General features: G+C 43.4%; 1 protein-coding gene and 1 long non-coding RNA gene across 6 annotated transcripts in view; one reads left to right on the top strand and one right to left on the bottom strand.

Annotated features, from left to right (window-relative positions):
• The window catches only part of LOC143664086 (uncharacterized), a 69476-nt gene extending 58466 nt beyond the window's left edge, over window positions 1–11010 (bottom strand). For all 5 annotated transcript variants that reach the window (XR_013166305.1, XR_013166308.1, XR_013166307.1 and 2 more), the window contains exon 1: window positions 10823–11010. This is a non-coding gene — a long non-coding RNA (uncharacterized LOC143664086). The remainder of the gene's footprint in view (window positions 1–10822) is intronic.
• Window positions 1–24366, top strand: part of SLIT3 (slit guidance ligand 3) — a 617936-nt gene that overhangs the window by 281218 nt on the left and 312352 nt on the right. The window lies entirely within an intron of this gene.

Below are 24366 nucleotides of genomic sequence, written 5' to 3'. Positions count from 1 at the left end.
AAAGGAACAATTAGAACAACCTGTCCGATATAACCTCTGAATCTCCCCCTGCCCTCCCACACCCAAGCATGATAACCTCTACTAGCAACCTGTGGGTAAGACCTTCCCTGGTGGGGGGCTCGGTAAGCTGGGGGGGCATCGTTGGAGTCTAAGGCTTAGAGCAAAGAAGGCAGCAGAGTGCAGATTATAAAAGGACTAGTAGGTGAAGCTAACAAGGGGTGGGAAGAAAAGAGAACAAAAGGTAGGAAAATGCGAGCAATGGGGAGGAGAGAGAGGGGAGAATCTCCGTATGACCTTAGACATCTCCCAGGTCATAGAAGCCTTTGGGGAAAGGTTCCTGCAGTCCTCTTATTGCTTACAGGCTCCAACCCCGAGTCCCAGAGCTGGATTTAAAACAGACAGTAACCACTGCCTTTGTGCCTCCTTTAATGACCACCCCCCCCCCTTTTTTTTGCAATAAAGCTCTAGAAGGACCCAACCCTTTTTTACAAAGAACAAACCATTTCACAACAACAGGGTCCTACAGCTCTGCAGGCCTGCGGACCCCACACGCCCAACCCCAAAATCTGGGGCTCAGGGTCTTATTCAGTGTGTTTACTTTATACATATTCATATGCATCTGAACATTTGTACAATTCGCCCTACAAAAATGGACATCTAAATTGCTTAATAATAATAAAAAAGACATAGCAGGTGTGACACTAAATAACACAATTAAGAGATGATTCAGGAACATGCAGAAAAAGGGATTGCTTGCATAACAGAAGTTAGAGGTTCCGTGTCCTTAGGTACTTTCATGTATACAGTGAACATAATTTTAGAGTATCATTAGAAGTACAAACAGTACTCTGATTATACTAGAATGGTGTTGCATGTTTTGCTGGATACCTGGTTCACTTTTTGCTCGTTTTCTCATGGAACAAAGCAGGGCTTACCTGGGATGGGGCGTGTTCTCTTTTGGTGCACTACTTAGGTGTTTCAGCTCAGAGCATACACTGGATCGTTTACTTCTCTTGGGTCGTGCCTCTCAGGAGGGATGTCAGGGCACACACTGGAAATTCTACCACCTCTACACACCCAGAGTTCCAACTAAAACAATGAGGAACCTGAAACTACTTCCTCTTACCTCCACACCCACTGTACCCAATAGGCTGCTTTTAGTTACAAGAAACAGAGAACTCTGAATTTAATAACATTTGCAACCTTTCATTATTTTTAGCAGCAAGATTATTTCGAGGAAGAAAGATATGTGAATTATGTAGTGGGTATGGCTCTCATCCTGCAAACATAAGTAAGCAAAAGAAAGGTGACTTCAGTTTTTTATGACCATTTCTCATTCACGTACATGTTCCACTGAGCAGCCAAAACAACCTCAGGCGCTTCAAGGTCCCCTTCCCCCTTTCCCAGACCTGTATCTAGGTTCCAGAAGATTTAAATAGTGGCCAGTCTAGGGAAGAGGTGATGGGCATCTCATTCATGGAGCTTATCTTCTCTCATTGGTATCTCACCCACCCTGCTTCTGCCCCCTCAATCCTCGATCTTCTCTTCCTTTGCTCCTTAGGGATTCTGGGAAACTCTTGAAGACTGTCTCTGAGGCAAAGCTGCTCATTGCCACCCTGAATGCATCACTCCTGCAGGCCAGAGCCAAGGGAATTTCGAGCAGCCTTGGTCCCTCGCTTGGCACCACCTGGGAGAGGGGTTGATGTCTCCTTAGACCTCAGCTTCGGTCATTCTCCTTCCCTTCTCTCCTACCCATATCAAGTCCTGGCACTTGACAGAGGGAGGTTAAGTAAAGATTCTCCCGTCAGGCACCCTTCTGCCTTTCAATTTCCTTCAAGGCCCCTTTAATCTTTTCCCCAACCAGAAAAAAAAAAAGTCTCTGGAGGAGGGGGTTTCTATTTCTGAAGCATCCCCTCTGTCCTGAGAACACTTAGGGTCTAGGTCAGTACTGTCCAATAGAAGTATTTGTGATGATGAAAATGTCCTGTATCTGTACTTTCCATCTCAGTAGCCCAAGCTGCATATGGCTAGTGTGATTGATGAGCTGAATTTTCTTATTTTGATTGACTTAGATTTAAATAGCCACGGGTGGCTAGTGGCCACCATATTGGATAAGCTGTAGGATTAGATTTTTGAAATTGAAGAGTCAAGAATGAATGTCTTTTTCCCTGTATCTGCTGGGGCAATCCATCCCTAAAGCAAAAGGTAGAATGCATCCTGATTGCCCAGGTACAAGGGAATATGTGTTGGAGGGGTTCGCATAGAGTACTGCTGCTTAAAATACTAACCCACCACAAGTACTCATGTTGTGCTGGTTGAATCAGTGGGTGGCCCAGAACCTGTCTCCCGCCCTCCCTGCACGATTAAAACTTTACAGAAGACACAGAGACAGCCACCACTGAAGGATCACAGGGCTCCTTGGAGCTCCACTTGGAAATCACTAAACTGGTTATATCTAAAATCCAGTTTGATTCTGACATTCTAGGTGTCGACTTCCATAGATGAGGAAGTCACAGCTTCAAAGGGATGATAACAAGCCTTAAGGTACCCAGCCAATTTTTGCAGGGAAGAGCTACAAAGAGTCTGCCACACCTGGTCCAGAATACTTTCCCTTTTATCTTATCACCTTCTGTATGATTCTAACCCTGATCCTCGACTGCTTCATCTCTTGTGGAAATAGTTATCTTCTGGAGAAAGGGGCTGTGGTAGTTAGACTCAGTTGTCAACTTGGCCAGGTGAAGGCACCTAGTTCTGTTGCTGCGGACTTGAGCCAATGGTACGTGAACCTCATCTGTTGCTAATTACATCTGCAGTTGGTTAGGAGGCGTGCCTGCTGCAATGAATGATGTTTGACTTAATTGGCTGGTGCTTAAATGAGAGAGCTCAACGTAGCACAGTCTAAGCAGCTCGGCATTCCTCATCTCAGCACTCGCCGCTCAGCCCAGGCCTTTGGAGATGCAGAAAGGAGTCACCCTGGGGAGAATTGTTGGAACCCAGGGGCCTGGAGAGAAGGCCAGCAGAGACCATCCTGTGCCTTCCCACGTAAGAAAGAACCTCAGTGGAAAGTTAGCTGCCTTTCCTTTGAAGAACTAACAAAATAAATCCCCTCTTATTAAAAGCCAATCCATTTCTGGTGTGTTGCATTCTGGCAGCTAGCAAACTAGAACAGGGGCATATCTCCTCTTCTGGGCACTGTGTGTGGTAGTCAGGGATGGGGAAAGCAAACTCATTGGGTTGGGATTGTAGCATGTGAGGGGAAGCCTCAGGCAAAAAAAGGTTCCGCAGACCCTCTCTGGTCCTCTGCCCCTTTACTCAGGTAGTAGCCCCTATTCCTCATCTGTGCTTTCAAGGTGAAAGGCCTTCTGAATAAGAAAAAGACCTTACTTCCCAACTCGAACATCTAGCCAAAGTGAGGGGGTTCCATGTTTAAATTAAATTAATTCAAGCTGCTGTTACAAATTAATTTAAAATTATGCATAATGACTCCAACTGATTGAGGTTTAGTTCTCTCTTATATTAGGTCCAAAACGACTTTCCTCCCTATGGGCAGAGGCTTGCCTCCAAGTGGTGATTAAGAGATTCAAGCTCTTACACGAAGCTCTGCCACTTTCAACAAAAGGCTTTCTAGGCTCCAGTGCTGGGCTCCTCTGCAGCATGGAGAATCAGCTCTGAGAGGTCCACAGGCCAGGCCTGGAAGTGGCACACATCTATTTTCTCTCACATACATCTATTTTGGCACACACACATAAATATATAAAAGTGAACCAACTTGGGACTCTTATTAGTAATGAATTGCAAATGGCACAACCCATGATTGGATGTGACGCAAAGGGTAGAGAGTCAAGACTTCAAGCCAGGCTGTGACCCAGCTGGCAGTTTTGTTTCTTTTAGCATTCCATCACTTGCTTTCCTCCTCTGAAAACTGTTGACCCCCCAATCTGAGAAAGGACAGAGTTTGCACCGGTAGGAAAGCTTCATGGTCATGTGGAATAAGCTGATGCAGCTGGAAGATTCCGATTCCTAACGCCATGTCTCTTTCCTCCCCTTGCCCCTGGTGCAGCTAATAGTTCTCCCTTTGCAATCTGTGAAAGAGATGGCCCTGCCCACCTGCTTCCTCATCCTGTTGCTCAGCAACCCCGAGTGGAAGGAGGTCAATTGGCATGGGAGGGTCTGGGAATGGCCATGCCCATTGGGGTGCTAATGTGTGTCCCAGCAGAGGGAGGCAAGACTGCTTTCCAAATGACCTTGAGGAAGTCGTGCAGGAATATCCAGGGAGGGGAGTCCCATATGCCAGCCCATGTGTTCATGTTCCAAAGATGTAGTGGAAACAGAAGGAAAAAGAAACCTGCCTTTAAGCCCCCTGCTTTCCCCTAGAAATAGCCATTCGCCTACTGTCAGAATTGGTGATGTTTTAAATTCCCTAAGCAAGAAGACTGCAAAGCGTCGAAGAGTGAAGAACAAATCGATAAGTGTGTTTCGGCAGTTAACCACCCAACCTCGGAGATAAGGAGGAAAAAAATTCCTCTAAGATTTCCTTTTTTGGTAGAGGGTGGGAGTCCTGTGCTCAGGTCTGAGTTCTGGGCATGGAAATGTGCCTTTAACTGAACAGACCTGCGAGTTTCTCTAGTTCCCGTTCCTCTGTGATGAGACGTGGCAGCCTCCTCTCAGCTGTCAGTCTCCAAAAATGTATTGCTAGAGCCAAACCCTCTTCAACACCACAGCTTGGCAGTGCCCTGGGCTCAGGATGGTGCCCTGGCAGCTCAGCAAACCCACCTCCCAGAAAAGGCAGCTTTAATTTTTTTATTTTTCTCCCTTTCCAGAAGTCCTCTGTTGAGTTTGATAAACTATATACATTTAGAAATTTCAAGTTCAAAGGGGCTTGCCCAAGCACTGGTCCACTCCCTTTATGCAGACATGAGACTTTGCAATGGCTTTAATGTACAGAAGAATCACTTGGGAGCGTGTCAGAAATGTGAGTTATAGGGCACCCCCCTGGATTCTGACTCACTGCTCTGGGGTGGGGCCTGAGAACTTGCATTTAAATAAGCTTCCCAGGTGATTCTGAGGCAGAAGGCTTAAATGATGCAGGTAATTCTGGGACAAGTGATATAAATAGGAAGCTTGAGAGGATTCTGCTGGGTGTAAGGGGGAGGTTTTGTTTGTTTTGTTGCAATTGATTCTTGAAGATGTATGAGTAGACTCATAACCTTACTCAGCAGTGGAATCTAGCAGTCTTATCAGCCCTCCATTCAAAAAGGGCTTTCTTTTGTTCTGCAAGAATATTCTTTCCCCTTAAGCCCATTTTTCTTTCTTTGATCCTCAGTGGCTCCAGATTACTTCTGACCAAGTAAAACTTCTCAAATGCTGAAGACACTAAGCCGTTCCTTAGTTTTGTTCTTGTTTGTTTGTTTGCCACATAGAAAAAAACCCTTTAAGACCTTCCTTGTAGGACTGATTATGCATTGGCCATTTTTACCACTCTTCCTAGCCAGTGCTGCAGCACGCACCTTTGAGGTCATCCATTCTATAGGTAAATTGGCCCGGTTGCTGGGAGCAGGCTCAGGGGAGGCATTCGGCTGACTGAGTTGCTGGCTGCAGCTGGCAGGCAGTTTGGTCTGCCATTCCCAGCCTTGCTGCAAGCAGGGGCTGGCAGAAGTGCTATCAGTGTTTCCCCAGCTGCCAAGGTGGCTGCGCTCCTCTCCTTACAAGCTTGCTCTGGGGAGAGTGTCCAGCATTTCCAGGTTTGTGCCTTTCCTGCCCCATTCTGTGCTGTTGCTCTTCTTGGTGTCTTCCTCTACATTTCTGTGTTAGGAACCCCCAGGGCCCCCTGTGACCTGGGTACTTAGGTAAGAAGCAGAAGGGGAATGTTCTGGAAGAGCCGGAATGAGGGATGATGGGAGGGAGGGCGGTGTCTGGAATCACGATGATGCATGAAGCAGCCTGATCTACTGACCTGGAAACAATGACCATAAGGCTATCGACTCCTGTCAGCCCGACCTTTCCAGGGCATAATTATTTGAACTGCAGAATCCACAATAGCTTTTAAAGGGAGATTGCAGGTCAAGTCATGCAGAAAGCGCTGAGTTTATTCAAACATTGAAAGAAGTCACCAACATTAAAACTGGAGTGTAGCAGTGATAGTTTCTATGTCACAAGTCACGGTATAGCGTGGTGTGTAGAGACAGAGAGAGCTGGGTTCAAATCCTGGCTCTACCCCATGCTAGCCACGTGACCTTGGACAAGTCACTGTGGTCCCTAAGCATGCGTAACCTTATATGGAAAGATGATACAAGCAGTAATAGATAACATGTAGCATTTACTGTGCTCCAAACATTGAATTAAGTGCTTTACATGCAATAATTAAAAAATCACACCAAGCCTGTGAGACATTCTTTTTTGGGGTGTGGTGGGGTGGTGGTGAGGTGAGGTACCATTATTTGACCCATTTCACAGATGAAAAAAACAGGTGCAGAGAGGAGCAGAATCTGTGTGACTTATTTTTTTTAGTGATACTTTTTTGGGGGGGGTACCTGGTCTGGGAATGGAACCCAGGTCTCCCGCTTCAGGGCAAGCATGTTACCACTGAACCACCCATGCACTCCATGGTCCTTGGTTTACAGTACAGTCATGCAAAAAATACAGTCTCCCCACACACCACTCCACCACCAACACCTTGCATTGGTATGGAACATTTGTCATAACTGAAATAGCACATTTTTATAATTGCACTATTTTTGTAACAGCAGTTACCTTTGTTAGTTGATGAAAGTTTATTAAAATGCTATTATTAACTATCATCCATAGTTTACGTGAAGGTATATTTTTCCCATATATCACCCTATTATTAATACCTTGTAATTTGCTATAATTAATAAAAGAACAGTCTTATACTTGTACTATAAACTGTAGTCCGTCATCTGTAATAGGATTCACTGTGATGTACAATTCTATGTTTTATCTTTTCATTTTTATTCTAGTTGCACAGACAACCTTAAGTTTCCCCTTCAAACTGCCTCCGCCTATATAATTCAGTACTGTTCATTATACTCACAGTAATGTGGTACCATCACCACCACCCATTTCCAAGTATTTACAATCAACCTAAATAGAAATTCTGTACAAATTAACCATCGTCTCCCCATTCTCTACCCCAGTCTATCTCCTACTAAACTATATTCTAGATTCTAACACAGTGAGTTTGAAATTTATGATTTCTTCATTTCATTGAGATCATACAATGTCCTTTTCGTGTCTGACTTATTTCACTCCACGTAATATCCTCAGCTTTCATCTATGTTGTTGCATGTGTCAGGACTTCATTCCTTTTTACTGCTAAATAATATTCCATCATATGTACATACTGCATTTGTTTATCTATCCCTCTGCTGATGAACATTTCGGCTGCTTCCATCTTTCGGCAATTGTGAATAATGCCACTATGAACACCAGTGTGCAAATATCTGAGTCCTTGCTTTCAATTCTTTTTGGTATGTGCTTAGTAGTGGGATTGCCAAGTTATATGGCTATATTTAGCTTCCTGAAAAACTGCCAAACTGTCTACCACAGTGGCTGCACCATTTTACATTCCCACTGCAATGAATGAGTGTTTCTATTTCTCCAGTGCTCTCCAACACTTATAATTTTCTGGGTTTTTTTTTAACAGTAGCCGTGCTAGTGGGTGTGAAATGATAGCTCATTGTGGTTTTCATTTGCATTTCCCTATGAGCTAGTGATTTTGAGCATCTTTTCATGTGCTTTTTAGCCATCTGTATATCCTCTTTGAAGAAATGTCTATTTAAGTCTTTTGCCCATTTTTTAAAATTCTGTGTGACTCTTAATATGCTCTTAACATGCAAACAGAAACCCTCTGTTTCGTTGTGAGGATTAAATGAGATAGATACACTGGGGATTCAGCCAAGTTCATAGCCCGCAGTGTTCAGTAAATGTCATTACAGGTAGTATGTATGTTCTATTGATGGGGTGATTTCTCAATTTATAGTTATACTTGATGTATTTAATGAAGAATGATGGTGTTAACCATCAGATTCACTAAACTTCCACAGTGTGCCACTGCTGCAGGGAAGGCTTCCTGGATTTGCTCTCCCAGTTATCAGGGAGATATCCTTCATCGCTGGCCATTTCATCTATCGCTACAGTTAATTCTGCAGCAGAACTGTTGCATTTCTGTTTACACACATGTTTCTGTATTAGAACAAAATTGGTGCACTGGCTATATTTATTGCTCTATGTCCCCAGGACTCTATCCAAGACCCCTGCTTGCTGACTGGCTATTTTCTTCTTATGCATAGCTCAACAGGAGACTTAGGTATTTGTCTTAGAGCCTAAGACTAGATCGTTGAATTACAATCGTGGGATATCAGCTACTCCAGACCTTGTGAAAACATTTCCTGATTTGCTGGGTTCCCTGTTTTACTGCTAGGGGTCACTGGCCTTTATGAAGCACAGAGGGAGAGAGAGAGAGGAAGAAAGAAAAAAAAAGATATGCAGCAGAAAGAGCAAGGAAGAGAGAAAAAAAGAAGATATGAAGAAACTAGGTTTTTTCGTAGAATTTTAGTATTTTAAACTGGAACATCTTTAGAGAGTATCTGGTCCAATGTCTTAATTTTATCGATAAAGCTAGGAAATTCCAGGGGGGGTGGTCATCTCCCATGCTTACACAGCTATGGTTACATATAGCTTTTAGACAGTCAGGACAGAAACTTTGCCCCTGCCTGTCCATGCAGGAGGGAAGACCTGAATATTGCCAAACTCTGGTTTTAGGAACTGCACTGCTGGTTCCAGAACTAGGGATTCTAATGTCCCTGTGCAGAGCTACCAGAGACGTTGACACACACCAGCCGGTGCTCACTTTCTGGATTCAGGGACATGGGAAGACACACCCTGAACCTGCCCTTGAAGGAGCCTTTTTGTTCTGAGCATAAGAACTACCACCTTGGGCCCCAACCAGTGGTGCCCATGACAGGGGGCAGGCCAGAGCTGTTCTTGTCTTGTCCTTTCTTGTACACCAAGAGCCTGCTGGGCCAAACCTACCCACTTGCAAGGGTGTCGGTTTGTTTTTTCGGTTGGTTGGTTGGTCTGTAATTTGGTTTTGTCTGGATACATGGGTCTCATCAATGCCCATATGTTATTTTCTGCTTCCCTAGAAGTTGAGTTCTGTATCATACAAAGTCATTCCAGCCTTCTAAGGTTGCTTCTTTTTTTAACCTCTTTATTGAAGTATAATTCAGTACCATAAAGTTTAAGGTGTAAAACTCAGTGGTTTTTAGTTTATTCACAGATAGGTGCTGCAAACACGGCTCCTTAATCCTCCTGCAAACACAGCTACGCTACCTTCTCCGCTGCACCACCCCACCTTCCTCACAGTCCTCTGTACAGAGAATACAGTTCCCCAACTCAGGGGAGCGAAGGAAAGCTCACTGCCCATGTGAGAAAAGTGATCTTGACATTGGTCTTAACCTATCCTTTTTAAAAAATCTTAAGACTTCAGCCAAAGGAAAGCCCTTGACATGTGGCCATCCCTGTTCTTTCTCCTCTCCACCATCTCACCATCCTCTCTTCCCTACCATACTTCAGGTTTCTTGATGTTCATCAAATGTACACTGACTTTCTACTCCATACACCTTGGTCCTGGCCAATTTTGGTTTAGAAAAATTTCTAGATATAGCTAGAGAGAGAGAGAGAGAGAGAGAGAGAGAGAGAGAGAGAGAGAGAGCTGACCTTCCATCAGTCCAGGTGAACCGAGCTTGTAAGACTGAGTAGCACAGTCGAAGGAGGATATTCCTGTCCGGGTAAAGCAGTTGAGAATTCTGAACATGTGAATACGAATAATGGCAAGTGATGCTATCAGATAAAATGGGCTTCTTTAATTGCTCCGTCCTGGCCTATCTTCTCATTAAGAAGATGGTCAATGCATTAATGTAGCATCAGACTTTGGAATATCAAGAGTAAAAGAGCGTAACTGCCCTCCCTTCCCTCCTCCTTCCCTCCCCCCTTCTTTGCCTCTCTCCCTCTCTCCTTCCCTCCCTTCCCTCCTCCTTCCCTCCCCCCTTCTTTGCCCCTCTCCCTCTCTCCTTCCCTTCCTTCCTTCCTTCCTCAAGGCCACGTTCTCCATGGTGTGTAATCTGAGCCCCACTAGCAGCCAGGCCTCTCAGTTCTCCTGTGGCATTTTACGAGTCTGTCATTCTTCCCTCACCCACTCAGCGTGGAAACTGTTGCATGCAGGGGGTATCGCAGTGAACAAGGCAGGCAGAGTCTCTGTTCTCACGGAGCTGACAGCCTAGAGGCCACCAAGTGAGCAAGGATATAAATGAGATGCATTTCCATAAGTGGCATGAGAAAATAGAACAGAAAGATGTGAAACTTCTTATTTGGAGGTCTGAGAAGGAATCTCTGAGGAGTCAACATTTGGGCAGAGTCCCGAATGAGTAGACGGAGCCAGCCTCGCTCAGAAACTATTTGTTGGCTGAGGGTCTGCCTTTGGCATTGGGTGCCCTGGGCCACCTATTCAACTGGGTTTAATTCCATTTGAGTCATCACCTAAGAATGGGCTTAAGAGGGAGAGGTCACGCAGCTGCTGAAAGTGAAGTAACCCAATCTTTGGGACAAGTTGTCCTTTAATAACCATCCAGGTAGTCCTTTTGAAAACGAAATCTGTGGTTAGGTCTCCCAGAACAGAGGGGTCTTGTTTCCGTTTTAATTATGGGACCAAAGAGATGCCCCTGCCTGTATCTCATTTTTCTACATTTCAGTTTCTCCCCGGAAGAGGGCTTCCTTCAGAACCAGATGGCCCCTAGGTGCTTACCTGATGCAGATATCCACTGCTCTGAGTTAATGCTGAGCTTGGAACTTGAGTTGGGAAGGACTGTGAAGGGGTAGGATGGCAGTGGAGGCCCCAGACGCAGTGTGCAAGTGGCTGGTGAAAAGCATATGGGAAGGAGGGACTGATTGAAGGGATTGCTACAGTTCAGGTTCGTGGGCTTGCAGTGGCAATTATGACCTCACAGAGGAACGGGGCAACTTTCAGGTCCAGGAAACCATTTCTTTTCCTCTCCTTTGTTCCCAAGTATCTGGCAAAACCTCAGCTATCCATCACAATAGAGAAATAAAATGGAAATATAGGCAGTGCCGGGAAGAGACTCCCTTTTAAGAACTCCCATTTTTTGGTATTGGCTAGGAGCTGGACAATGGAATAAGTATTTGATATGCATTATTTTGCAACATTTTATGCAATAAGTAGTACAGGAGTACTATTCCCATTTTAAAGATGGCAGAAGTGAGACCCGGAGAGATTTAGTAGCTTATCCAAAGCCATCCAGTTAGTAGGAAATGGCCAGGTTTCATCCTGGGTCTGACTTAAGAAAACCTCCCATTGTACCATTCATCCCAAAATATAGTGAAGCTATCTGAACTGGGTGAGCTGGCAGTTTTGTTTTGGGGAAGGATGTTACATTATGGCTTCAAATTATTTTAAAAATTGGGACTATTCGGGGAAAAAAAGTCCATATTCTAGCTAGATTTCTTCACTGCCTCTTTGTGCGGGCACTGGCCCTACGAATTGAAAGATGAATTGTCAGATGAATCGAAAGAGGTGACGTACATTCCTAAAGGCGTTTTCTGAACTAATTTCTACAGATACTTGAAAATGAGCAACTTTCCAGAATTAGCTCAGTTGTTAGAGGCTTAATGAATGAATAAGTCGTAAGAGGGGATGTGGGGGTGGAAGCGGTGAGGGTAAGAGACATGGGTGGAGAATGATTTCCAAGGCTGGAACCTTTCTTTATTAGACTTCAGTAAATTTTAACGAGACCCTTAATGAAATCCCAGGGCTTAGCAGAGCCTCTGCATTCACAAGTTACCGGCCAGAGGTGGAAAGAACATGAAACCTTGGCCTTGAGCTTAGTCCAGCTGACCTTTCACCAGTCCACGTGAGCCGAGCTTGCAAGACTTCACATCATACTCTAAAGGAGGACGCTCCTGCCCAGATAAAGCAGCTGAGAATTCTGACACTGACACAGGTTGGTTCCATTTGCTTAGATGGGGCATCCTTCCTGGGGCCTTCCCGAAGTGGATGGCTGCCAATCAGTAAGATCCTTGAAAGAGATACTCGAGCGCAGGTATCACCAGTCAGCAGAGCTTCAAATCATTTTGCTTTGGAAGCATTACAAAGTGACATCCTCTTGGTGACATCGAAATCCTCATCTCATTGCACAGTCTAAAAAGGACGCTTTCCCATACCCCAAAAGTGGCTTCCACCGACCACATAGAGTTACTGTTCTTTGTATTAACTAATTAGTGGATGACAAATATTTATAACGTATTATTAAGGTATGAAGAATAAAGAATGACAGTAAAACTGATGCCTATCTTCCCACACCTAGTTTAAAAAGAAGAAAAGACAAGAACACTACCCTGCCCTTAAAAGTCCACTCTGTGGAGTAAAAAATGAAGTTTTTATCGAAGTGGGACAGTGATGTACATAGACTTCTCCAGACTCATAGTCTTCATTTCCTACAACATGTAAAAAAAAAAAAAAATCCGTTTTCGTGATGACAAAAACAGCTGCAGTCCATTTGCTGACAACAGCACCCGGTAACTTTTCAAGTCTGGCTGAGTTTTTTTTTGTTTTTTTTTTTTTTTCCTTTCCTTTGACTTGATATCCATAAGTAAAGATTTTCAGACGTGTAGAGCCCTGAGCTCCGGCAGAGCGCACCTCCCCCGCCAGGCAAACGACTGCCTTGGGTGTTCTGGACAGCACATTCCTCAGCCTTGTCTCCTCGGGGGACTACCAGGCACTCCCGGGAAGCTGGCCTCATTCGCGACACATCGCTGTCCTGCATAAATCCCCATCCACACCGCCCTCTCCAAGCGGCGGAGGATTCAAGCCATCCGATTACTTGTAGGTGAGTGTCACCTGGTCTGGAAGCTGATGAACCAAAGGATTAGTTGCCAGACCTATTACAAGTCTTGTCATCTCAGAGCCCACAAGCTGGGGACACATCCCCATGGTCGCCTCACAACGTACAATCATTTTGCAGTTCTGGTTCTCCTGAAAATTGGAGAAAGGCAGTGTGGAATCGCTGAGAGGCGTTTTGGATCTGAGTGAGATGGCTTCAGTGACGTCCTCTCTGCGCTGCTGGAGCCTGGGCCGCACCTGAGACTCAGAAGCAGTGCAGGGTCACGGAGTAGAGCCGGGAGCTGAAGCAGGTTTGGGATGTAGCTTTAACCCACGTGGAATTCGCGTCTTGAGTGAGTTTAGCTTCCCTGAGCCTTAGTTCTTTTTCTGGATTTAATTAGACCCACATTTCCCATCTCACCAGGTTATGTGATGCGCAAATGATGCAGTATTTGTGAAGGGGCCTCATAAACTGTAAAGTACTTTAAAAATAAAAGTGATTATTTTCTAGTGGGTATGAATCGCAGTCCAAAAAAAAAAAAATGTTTTTGCATGAGGAAGAACAAAGCAATGTCAATAGCGCAGGGTGTTGAAAATAGATGGTCATTCATCTTTTAAAACTTCAACTTCTGTGTGAGACTAAAGCAAGAAATGTTTATTTGGTACAAAATTTATTGTTTTGACTAGTGTATTTTCTAATTTAACTTATATGGACAGTTTAGTTGAATACCATCATCCGTTTTGCAAACTCGGGCATGAGTTCTAGCCCATGTCATTTTGTCAATTTAATTTCTCTTTCAAGCCCTATCTAGTACTGCCAATTTTAGCAAATAAAAATACAGGATACCCAGTACAAGGCATATTGTATTTTTTTCTGGCAATTCTAGCGCTATCACCAGTCTGCCAGGAAACTATAGTAGGAATTGCTTAGGTTCCATTCTCTGTGTGGGATACAGTTGTAGGGATTTATGCAGTATCAAAGTAATGGGGAAATCAAACAAGTTTCCTCTAGGAAATATGCCATTGTTAGGGCCAACAGTTCTCTGTGGTCACACTCGGGACCAGGGAATTTTTTTGCAAAATGACCTCTGTTCCTACCACATAGCCATTCCTTTGTGGGGTCTTGTCCAAATGGAATCATGAAATTAGGTCCCCTTTGCCTAAATACCCAACAATCTCAATCCCTGTCACAATCTCTCACTCTCTCTCATTCTCTCCCCTTTCCCCTGCCTCACTCTACTTTGGAAGAAGCTTTTGCTTCTTCACAAACCCTCTCTTGTGTTCCTCCTCCATAAATGCTATTGAGTTCAACCCTGGCCTTTAGCTTCTAGAGTATATGAGCCACGTAGTCTTGCGTGCTGCTTCCTCTTTCCACTCTGCAGTGTGCCATCCCTGAGACAAAGCAGACACAGTTGATTGGCGCCTTGCTTAAGGAGAAAGGATAAAATAAATGAAAAATAATGCAGATTAATAGTTCAAAATATGTTTCAACCTTAATTAAAATGTTTATTTAACATGTATTTTCATTATAGCTTATGACAATTCTTGACTGATCTTTTTCCAGCTTACATTTATAATTTGGGGAGGGATACACACCATACCTTATCTTATCTGTTATCTTGCCTGAAGTTAGTGGTGAATGGACTTGTGGTTGGTTGAACTTGTTTTCGTGGATTATAGCTACTTAGTGTCAGGTTGGGATGCACGCATAGTAAAGAGATTCCCATCTGGAGTCTAAGCACCTTTCAGGAAAGTTGGCTGCTCCCAATGACAACAGCAGATGAAATATTAGCTCTCTGATTTGCTATTGGTTTGTTCTTCATCGGCATAGCTATCTGGCGTGGCTGGGGGAGCCTGGCACAGAAAGGTGAACCTGGGAAATAGCTGATAGCTACAGAAAATGCTTGTTCTTTGGCAAGCAGGGAAGAGGCTGTTTGTAAATACATCCCCCCATGTGACATTTAGCATTATTTCCAACTAATGAAAGTTTTCCAATTGCTGTGCAAACCTTGTCTGCTGACTCAGCCAAGTTATGGTCACCCAGAGACACAGCTACATGGGATCTGGAAAGCAAATTAGTAGGTTGTTGGTCTCCAAGGTTTTGGGGGAGTGAGTAGATGTAGAATGGAAATTTCAAAAGTACAAAACGATCTTCTGGTTTAGTACCTTTTGAAGATCTTTCACATTTGCTTTGTGAATCGCGTTGCTCCTAATTTACCTTTCCTAGTTTCCTGTGAAAAGAGCAGTGATTTTTGCTTGTACTGAAATGTTGACTTGGGTTCAGAAATGCAGCAGTGTGACCTCAAGCAAGTGACTTAATCTCAGAACTTCAGTTTATCCATCAGTCAAATGCAAATGACAACAACACGTTCAGATATCTGCTAAGAAGGGGTTGTGACCAGGAGGAAAGATAGACGATAAAAACTGTGATGGTATAATTTAGGAATGCCTAGAATGTAAAATGATGGTGACTAAATGCACAAATTAAAAAATGTTTTTGCATGAGGAAGGACAAAGCAATGTCAATAGTGCAGGGTGTTGAAAATGGATGGTCATTCATCTTTTAAAACTTCAACTTCTCTGTGAGACTAAAGCAAGAAATGTTTATTTGGTACAAAATTTATGTTTTGACTAGTGTATTTTCTAATTTAACTTATATGGACAGTTTAGTTGAATACCATCAGTACATGGAACCTTGAATAGGGCATGAAATTTTGTGGTTTTGTACAGGTTGGTGTGATGCCCTGATAAATCCCAGAGTGATTTGAACAGTGAATAAAGAAGTATGTGTAAAGTCCCCTTGGGGGAATGGCAAGAAAGGGTGAAAATTCAACTTCCCCATTTGGAGAATTCCTGATATTCTCGCAAGCAGTAGAGAAAACCAAATCAACAGGCCGAGCCCTCAGTCTTGGAGTTTGTTCATATGAAACTTATCCCTGCAAAGGATAAGCTAAGCCTACTTAAAATTAGGCCTAACTATACTAATATCCAACAAATTAGACTTCAAATGTAAAACAGTTAAAAGAGACAAAGAAGGACACTATCTACTAATAAAAGGAACAATTCAACAAGAAGACATAACAATCATAAATATTTACGCACCGAACCAGAATGCCCCAAAATATGTAAGGAATACACTGCAAACACTGAAAAGGGAAATAGACACATATACCATAATAGTTGGAGACTTCAATTCCCCACTCTCATCAATGGACAGAACATCTAGACAGAGGATCAATAAAGAAATAGAGAATCTGAATATTACTATAAAGGAGCTAGACTTAACAGACATTTATAGGACATTACATCCCACAACAGCAGGATACACCTTTTTCTCAAGTACTCATGGATCATTCTCAAAGATAGACCATATGCTGGGTCACAAAGCAAGTCTTAACAAATTTAAAAAGATTGAAATCATACACAACACTTTCTCGGATCATAAAGGAATGAAGTTGGAAATCAATAATAGGCGGAGTGCCAGAAAATCCACTAATACGTGGAGGCTCAACAACACACTCATAAACAACGAGTGGGTCAAAGAAGAAATTGCAAGAGAAATTAGTAAATACCTCGAGGCGAATGAAAATGAAAACACAGCATATCAAAACTTATGGGACGCAGCAAAGGCAGTGCTAAGAGGGAAATTTATTGCCCTAAATGCCTATATCAGAAAAGAAGAAAAGGCAAAAATGCAGGAATTAACTGTCTACTTGGAAGAATTGGAGAAAGAACAGCAAACTAATCCCAAAGCAAGCAAAAGGAAAGAAATAACAAAGATCAGAGCAGAAATAAATGAAATTGAAAACATGAAAACAATAGAGAAAATCAATAAGACCAGAAGTTGGTTCTATGAGAAAATCAATAAGATTGATGGGCCCTTATCAAGATTGACAAAAAGAAGAAGAGAGAGGATACAAATAAATAAGATCAGAAATGGAAGAGGAGACATAACTACTGACCTCACAGAAATAAAGGGGGTAATAACAGGATACTATGAACAACTTTACGCTAATAAATACAACAATTTAGATGAAATGGACGGGTTCCTGGAAAGATATGAACAACCAACTTTGACTCAAGAAGAAATAGATGACCTCAACAAACCAATCACAAGTAAAGAAATTGAATTAGTCATCCAAAAGCTTCCTAAAAAGAAAAGTCCAGGACCAGATGGCTTCACATGTGAATTCTATCAAACATTCCAGAAAGAATTAGTACCAACTCTCCTCAAACTCTTCAAAAAAATCGAAGTGGAGGGAAAACTACCTAATTCATTCTATGAAGCCAACATCACCCTCATACCAAAACCAGGCAAAGATATTACAAAAAAAGAAAACTATAGACCAATCTCTCTAATGAATATAGATGCAAAAATCCTCAATAAAATTCTAGCAAATCGTATCCAACAACACATTAAAAGAATTATACATCATGACCAAGTAGGATTCATCCCAGGTATGCAAGGATGGTTCAACATAAGAAAATCAATTAATGTAATACACCATATCAACAAATCAAAGCAGAAAAATCACATGATCATCTCAATTGATGCAGAGAAGGCATTTGACAAGATTCAACATCCTTTCCTGTTGAAAACACTTCAAAAGATAGGAATACAAGGGAACTTCCTTAAAATGATAGAGGGAATATATGAAAAACCCACAGCTAATATCATCCTCAATGGGGAAAAATTGAAAAGTTTCCCCCTAAGATCAGGAACAAGACAAGGATGTCGACTGTCACCACTATTATTCAACATTGTGTTGGAGGTTCTAGCCAGAGCAATTAGACAAGAAAAAGAAATACAAGGCATCAAAATTGGAAAGGAAGAAGTAAAACTATCACTGTTTGCAGACGATATGATACTATACGTCGAAAACCCGGAAAAATCCACAACAAAACTACTAGAGCTAATAAATGAGTACAGCAAAGTAGCAGGTTACAAGATCAACATTCAAAAATCTGTAGCATTTCTATACACTAGTAATGAACAAGCTGAGGGGGAAATCAAGAAATGAATCCCATTTACAATTGCAACTAAAAGAATAAAATACCTAGGAATAAATTTAACTAAAGAGACAAAAAACCTATATAAAGAAAACTACAAAAAACTGTTAAAAGAAATCACAGAAGACCTAAATAGATGGAAGGGCATACTGTGTTCATGGATTGGAAGACTAAATATAGTTAAGATGTCAATCCTACCTAAATTGATTTACAGATTCAATGCAATACCAATCAAAATCCCAACAACTTATTTTTCAGAAATAGAAAAACCAATAAGCAAATTTATCTGGAAGGGCAGGGTGACCCGAATTGCTAAAAACATCTTGAGGAAAAAAAACGAAGCTGGAGGTCTCGTGCTGCCTGACTTTAAGGCATATTATGAAGCCACAGTGGTCAAAACAGCATGGTATTGGCATAAAGATAGATATATCGACCAATGGAATCGAATAGAGTGCTCAGATATAGACCCTCTCATCTATGGACATTTGATCTTTGATAAGGCAGTCAAGCCAACTCACCTGGGACAGAACAGTCTCTTCAATAAATGGTGCCTAGAGAACTGGATATCCATATGCAAAAGAATGAAAGAGGACCCATATCTCACACCCTATACAAAAGTTAACTCAAAATGGATTAAAGATCTAAACATTAGGTCTAAGACCATAAAACAGTTAGAGGAAAATGTTGGGAGATATCTTATGAAACTTACAATTGGAGGCCGTTTTATGAACCTTAAACCTAAAGCAAGAGCACTGAAGAAGGAAATAAATAAATGGGAGCTCCTCAAAATTAAACACTTTTGTGCATCAAAGAACTTCATCAAGAAAGTAGAAAGACAGCCTACACAATGGGAGACAATATTTGGAAACGACATATCAGATAAAGGTCTAGTATCCAGAATTTATAAAGAGATTGTTCAACTCAACAACAAAAAGACAGCCAACCCAATTACAAAATGGGAAAAAGACTTGAACAGACACCTATCAGAAGAGGAAATACAAATGGCCAAAAGGCACATGAAGAGATGCTCAATGTCCCTGGCCATTAGAGAAATGCAAATCAAAACCACAATGAGATATCATCTCACACCCACCAGAATGGCCATTATCAACAAAACAGAAAATGACAAGTGCTGGAGAGGATGCGGAGAAAGAGGTACACATCCACTGTTGGTGGGAATGTCAAATGGTGCAACCACTGTGGAAGGCAGTTTGGCGGTTCCTCAAAAAGCTGAATATAGAATTGCCATACAACCCAGCAATACCATTGCTGGGAATCTACTCAAAGGACTTAAGGGCAAAGACACAAACGGACATTTGCACACCAATGTTTATAGCAGCGTTATTTACAATTGCAAAGAGATGGAAACAGCCAAAATGTCCATCAACAGACGAGTGGCTAAACAAACTGTGGTATATACATACGATGGAATATTATGCAGATTTAAGACAGGATAAACTTATGAAGCATGTAATAACATGGATGGACCTAGAGAACATTATGCTGAGTGAGTCTAGCCAAAAACTAAAAGACAAATACTGTATGGTCCCACTGATGTGAACCGACATTAGAGAATAAACTTGGAATATGTCATTGGTAACAGAGTCCATCAGGAGTTAGAAACAGGGTAAGATAATGGGTAATTGGAGCTGAAGGGATACAGACTGTGCAACAGGACTAGATACAAAAACTCAAAAATGGACAACACAATAATACCTAATTGTAAAGTAATCATGTTAAAACACTGAATGAAGCTGCATCTGAGCTATAAAAAAAAAAAAAAAAAAAAAAAAAATTAGGCCTAAGAGTCACTTACAGAGAAACTCTTTTGTTGCTTAGATATGGCCCCACTCTCTCTCTCTCTCTCAACCAACACAACAAGAAAACTCACTGCCCTCCCCCTCTCTACGAGGGACATGACTCCCAGAGGTATAAAACCTCCCTGGCAATGTGAGACAGGAATCCTAGAATGAGCTGGGACTCAGCATCAAGGGATTGATAAAACCTTCTCAACCGAAAGGGGAAAGAGAGAAATGAGACAAAATAAGTATCAGTGGCTGAGAGATTTCAAACAGAGTTGAAATGTTATCCTGGAAGTTATTCTTACACATTATATAGATATCCCCTTTTTAGTTTATGGTGTGTTAGAGTGGCTAGAGGAAGGTATTTGAAACTGTAGAGCTGTGTTCCAGTAGTTGTGTTTCATGAAGGTGATTGTATAATGACATAGCTTTTGTAATGTGACTGTGTGATTGTGAAACCTTGTGTCTGATGCTCCTTTTAATTACTATATGGACAGATGAGTAAAAAGTATGGATAAAAAAATAAACAAATAATAAGGGAAACAGAGGTTAAAATAAATTGAGTAGATTGAAATACAAGTGGTCAATGAAAGGGAGTGGTAAGAGGTATGGCATGTATGAGTTTTTTTTCTTTCTTTCTTTTGTGGGAGAGATGCAAATGTTAAAAACAATGATCATGGTGATGAATACACAACTATGTGATGACACTGTGAGCCATTGATTGTAACCATGTCAAGAATGTTCGTATGTCAAGAATGTTGGCATGTCGGTTTGTTGTTTATAATAAAAAATTTAAAAAAAAAAAAAAGAAGAAATGGTTGTGAGGCATTGCATAAAAATGTTGTGTTAAAGTGCTTTATTATTGCATTTGGAATGATTTATCCATGAGGCAAAGGAAGAGCAGGAATAGTTCCCATACAAAAATGGGGTAGATAAAATCCAGAAAGTCCACATGACTTTTTCTGACTTACCAGGGAAGTCAGAGTGACTGAACTTGGAACCACCTTCCTTAATAAAGAGGTAACTCTGGCGAGGGACGCAGGCCTGGACCCAGCAACCCATGATCTTAGTGGATTTCTCTGGATTCTTCCAAATGACAGCTATCATCGTTGCTACAGCCCCTTCAACCAGCCTCCATGTTCCTCTGCCTGACCAGGGAAATCAGGCCCCATCCGCCAACAGCTCCTCCTTGTCTTAAAGACCTCCTCTCAAGCCCTCAGCTCCACAGCCATGGATTATATGGTGACCCAAAGATAGGCCACCCCAGGAATCATCTGCTTCATTACATAGCCCAGAGCGCCCCTTCTTCTCCACTGGAGCAAAGAATCTTCTAACTCATATCCTGACAAAGATGACTTCTTTCCATCACAAAAAGAATTGAACTTTGCTTTTGCTTTTAAGTCTTTATCTTTCCGAGTTTGGGCTTTACCCAGGAGAAGAATGAAAGTGAACAGAAACTGTCTAGAGCTGGGAGTACATGCCCACCATCATGGCAGAGAGATGGCAATAAATACCAAAGGAGAGAGGCCAGTTCTCCTGGGATTGGGCTGCTTGAAGCACCGGATCCGCGCCATCCCGTAGCCCACCCGCTTCGAAAGGAGGTCACTGGTGGCCAGTAAGGCAGTGGGGAAGAAGGAACCCCACCCCAGAACTGCATTGGTGAGAGTCATCCTCAGTTCTGATAAATCTTGGGAAGTAAAGCTATTGGGAGAAGTTTTCCACTTTCAGAAAGTAAGGGCACTGAAAGCTGTAGCAAAGCATGTAGCTGTACATTCAGTGAGACAGGCTGCAGTGCATGTGGTGTGGGCAAACACACACCGACTGTGAGTCCCAGACACACGCTTTCAAGCACACACGCACACCCAGTGCAGCGTCAGCACGTTGACTGCTAGCCCCTCTCTGCAGAGCCTCATTTTAAAGTTATCTGGTTTGGGGATCAGAGAATGTATAGAATGAAATTGAAGCCCGAGCGGCAGCCTGAGGTCCTGCCCTGTCACCTTAATGATCTAGGTAGGTCCCCAGGAATTGCCAATGTGTCACGTTGACTCTGCATAGGAAGGGATGCAGTCCTGAGACGGGCAGGTGGGTGGGGGTGGGGGTGAGGGTGGAGGTGGGAGGCAGGCAGGGCCGTGCAGCAGGAACGGTTTGGCTCACCACCTGCTCAGGCTGCGTCCTGGGCACTGCATTCCCTTCCAAGTACTCTGCTGGGGGCTGACAGCTGGGACAGCCGGGGAATTGGCTCGAGCCCCTGGCGACAGGAATGCTTGGGTGGGAGGCACCCAGGGTGCCTGGCAGAGTGACCTCTCACTTAGGGGCAACTTTGAGGAGGAAAACCAAGTGGCAGTGAAGGGCTAGGTTTTCTCCTTTTGGATTTTCAAATCTTGTTTCTAATAGTAAACACCAGGCTGTCATTGGCTTTTTGTGCTCAGAGAGGCAGGGGTGTGAGTGTGTGTGTGTGGGCATGTGTGTGTGTTTGAGTGTGTGTGTGTGTGAGAGCCTTTAAATTTTAATTGGTCTGCAATGAAAGATTTAACTGTTTAAAAAACAAAACCCTCTTAGTCCCAGACCACAGCTTATGTGTGAACGTGGGAGGCTGGGGGACAGTGAAGAAAGGAGGAGAGGAGGGGCCAATCCCTGATGGATCCTGTGGGGAGTTGGTTATTCAGGGGCGGGGGTGGGGGTGGGGGGCGGGAAGCAGCCGTGTGAACAGTTGAATTCAATTCAGATCTACTGATTGTGGGATCACAGAAAAGTATGATCTTCTCAGGACCCACTTGGCCCTCTCTCTTTAGATGGGGAAGGTAACCTTTGCTTTCCTTAATTTAAATATTATCCTGTAAATGAAATAGGTGACCAGAGAGGAGAATGCAAAGGTAGTTGGAGGTCTGTCATGGCCCCAGCTTCCGAAATTGAGCCGGCTGGCTGACGGGGATGCTGGAAGGCCGGAAACATAGCGGCTGCAGCCAGGGGGCCTCAGGGATCAGGTTTTACTGCTTGGTAGGATGAGTGTTTGTTTTCTCGCCAACCTTTCCCCTCCCCTTAGATTATCAGTCCTGGCAGGGCTGGGACTGTGGCCACCCCATCTCCCTCCCGTGACAGCCTGCCTGGGCGTTGCTCTGTGTCTGGCGCTGAGGACACAATCAGCAAGTATCTGTTGGAATTTCTCCGAGCATTCAGGGGGGAATGGAGAGCCCCTGCGCTCCTGTGGTCCTGATGATTTCTGTGTCCTGCCATCTGGTTGCAGCACTAACGTGAGCAGTTCCTCAGGCTGCCTCTGAACCGTCTTGAGCTGTGTTTGCCAAGCCCCATTCCCCCCGCCACCCCAGGGCATCAGGGCAGAGATGGACTGAACTCTCCAGAAAGGCGTGGTCTGCATCTGCCCTGCTTGTAGCATATCCACCGCACTAGAAAAGTGTCTTGGGCATGACAGATGCTTATTTGTCGAGCAATACTTGTTGAACAAATGACTGTTCCAGCTCCTTTTCCTAATTTCCTATCATCTCGCTAAAGAAGCCTGAACTGAAGGTAGAATTAAACTGAGGATACGCGTACTGATAATATCACAAGTGCCATTTGCAAGTCCGTACAAAACAGCGCTGAGTCGAGTTGGATTTAACATGGATTTCTTCTCTACCTTTGATAGAGAGTCGCTGTTCCTATTCCACCCTGACCCAGGCCATCCTAGAAGATGGTGGAGGTAATGGTCACAGCCGTGATTTTAATGGTTACCATTGATTGAGAGCTGACCCTGTGCTAGACACACCCCTATACATTTTACCTGTATCATTTCCCTGAATCCTTATCGCTGTTCTCTCATGCAGACACCAGAGTCTCGATTTTACAGAAACTCAAGCTTAGTGGGGTTAACCCACACAGCCAGGGTTGCATGGCTGGGAAGGCATAAGGGCAATATTTTTTTTAACTCCGTCCCTCTTGGCTGACCCCACAGCCCCCCTGCTTTTGCCTCCGCCTCATGCTGGGTCATACCGGGCTTACTGGAAGAAGGTCCAGAGAGGTCAGTAAAAGCAGCAGAAGACAAACAGGTTGTAGGGAGTCTATTACGGTTGCTCTTAAAAGCCTTGTAATGACCTTATTTTCTCCTGGGGACATTCTGAAAGCCAGCAGTTCGCCATGGCTCCCTGGCTAGAGCAAGATGTCACAGGCCACGGCTTTGCCCTACCTGTACCCCAGGGCATGGCCAAACCTCCCCCAGCAGGGACTCCAGAAGCAGCAATTCCCAGCCACTTTTCCTTCTCTTCGCTGCACAGAACAGCAGCCCTCAGATCCCCCCCCCCTGCCCCCGCCCCGGGCAGGTCATGGGCTCCTGGCCAAGAAATCCTTTCAATTAATGGACTAGGGGCAGCACCCATGAAGAAAATTAGAAACAGATAAGGAAAGAAGGGCCCTTTTGCTCAGAGCAGAGGAAAGGAGTAATTCTTGGATTATGCTGATGATTTACCAATGTTTTCCTAACGTGAGAATCAGTCAGCAGGGGCCTGGGATTTTTATGAGGGAGGAACCTCTTCCAGACAGCTCACTCCGCAGCAGCCCCGATAAATCCCCACACCCCCACTTCCAGGGAGAATGTGCTCCTCTCCAGAGCCGCGGTGTCAGAGCTTGTGGAGCTGTTCTTTACTTATC

The sequence above is a fragment of the Tamandua tetradactyla genome, chromosome 20 (assembly GCF_023851605.1).
Source record: "Tamandua tetradactyla isolate mTamTet1 chromosome 20, mTamTet1.pri, whole genome shotgun sequence".
NCBI lineage: Eukaryota > Metazoa > Chordata > Mammalia > Pilosa > Myrmecophagidae > Tamandua > Tamandua tetradactyla.
This window is presented reverse-complemented; position numbering and strand designations above follow the sequence as displayed.